The following is a 1,801-nucleotide window of genomic DNA, read 5'->3' as shown; positions in this document are numbered from 1 at the left end:
ACTATTACAATGTGAACTTTCTGAATATGGCCGCTTTCTCATCAATATTCTGTGTGCCCCAAGTTTTTTTCTTCTTTTCATTGACAAATGAATCAAGGATACAAGAATTTGAGTAAATGCCATCCCATTCTTATCCTGAGATGAAATAGACATTTGGTCAATATCTTTGCATTTTCTCTATCTCAAATGTCGTCTACAACCGTTTCTTAAAGCTTCTCTGCATAATCTCAAAATCCCTGGGAGATTTCTAACGAAATTGGAACAAATCCATGAGACATTCCTTTGGTCTGGCTCTGCGAATAGAAACCGAATTCCTTTGGTAGTCTCAAGTAAATTATGGATTTCAACATTGTTATGATGACTAAGATAACCTAGAGGTTCATGAAGGAGAAGAATGAATGGACCAAGATCTGTAGGAGATAATATCACAATAGAACGTGGAGGAGTTCCTTTGTTGCCCCTTCATCCCTAATATTGGGTCTTAGAATTGTGTTTGTGATGATGATTTGTTAGACGTGATGTTGTCTAGTTTCCACTCTACTTTTGTGTTTCTATAATTCCCTAACCCTACGTTGTGATGAGATGGCCTGGTATAATAACCCTTTTGGCTCATTCTCTATTTCCTCATGGTACTCTAATATTGTTTCATTTGATAGCAGACTTTTCCTTTCTAGGCTTCCTTGTGGTAGCCTGAGCTTGCTCCCAAGATTAATACCTTCTTTTGGCTTCCGGTGCAAAATAAGATTCTTATCTATGAAAAAATGTTCAAACAAGATCACCTTCACTTCCCACCTTGCCCCACCCATATCCTTATCATCTCGGCTGGGTGCAACAGAATGGCCCTCATTTGCTGGTTAATAAACGTTGACTCCACTTTTTCTAGTAGGTGAAAAACAAGGCTTCACTTTTCCTAGTAGGTGTGTTCTTTGTGCTAGTATCTAGTGAAGATGTCTTCCATTTATTTTCTGATTGTTCCTTCTCTAGATGGGTCTACTATGTTTTGATTAATTTGTGAAATGTTTGTTAGTTTTTCCATCCTCTACTGAAGAGGTAATCTCTCAATGGTGCTTACCTCCTCCTAATCCATCCTTAAAGCTTCTTTGGTCTCTTTTGCTTCCCAACATTGTTAAGGGTCTTTTGGAAGAAGAGAAATAATCATATATTCAGGGATCTTGGTGGCAATGTTGATATGGTTGTTAACATAATTATTATGGCTACCAATGAGAATCTCATAAATAAAATTCATAATAAAGTTGTTGGGTATAGTTGCCATTGCACCAAAAGGTTGACCTGTCAATATCTGCTACAACCACCAGACACAGAATCCACGAGAGGCAATTAAGCCATGTTGCAAATCCATCGCTTGTGCTGCACAAAGACCAAGGGTGTACACTTTGCAACAATCCCCCACCCACTCAGTGCAAGCAGGGTTTGAACCTGGGACCCAACTCTGATACCATTTGTTGGGTACGATTGTCATTGCACCAAAAGGTCAACTTGTCAATGCCCGCTACAACCACCAAACACAAATCCACGGGAGGCAGTTAAGCCATTTCACAAACCCACTGTTTGTGTTGCATAGAGACCAAGGACGCACACCTTGCAACAAAAACATCTAAGCATACAAAGAATGGAGTTTTCTTTTATGATCTTCTAGTGGTAAATGGCTAGAATCATCAATTTGACATTTCTATCTCATTTAAGCATGTAACCAAGTTTAGAGGGAATTCTTTAGAAGCCTCCATTTGAGGGGTGGAATAAAATTAACTTTTATGGGGTGACCAAAGGTAACCTTGCGCCA

The sequence above is a fragment of the Cryptomeria japonica genome, chromosome 2 (assembly GCF_030272615.1).
Source record: "Cryptomeria japonica chromosome 2, Sugi_1.0, whole genome shotgun sequence".
In the NCBI taxonomy this organism is placed as follows: Eukaryota; Viridiplantae; Streptophyta; class Pinopsida; order Cupressales; family Cupressaceae; genus Cryptomeria; species Cryptomeria japonica.
This window is presented reverse-complemented; position numbering follows the sequence as displayed.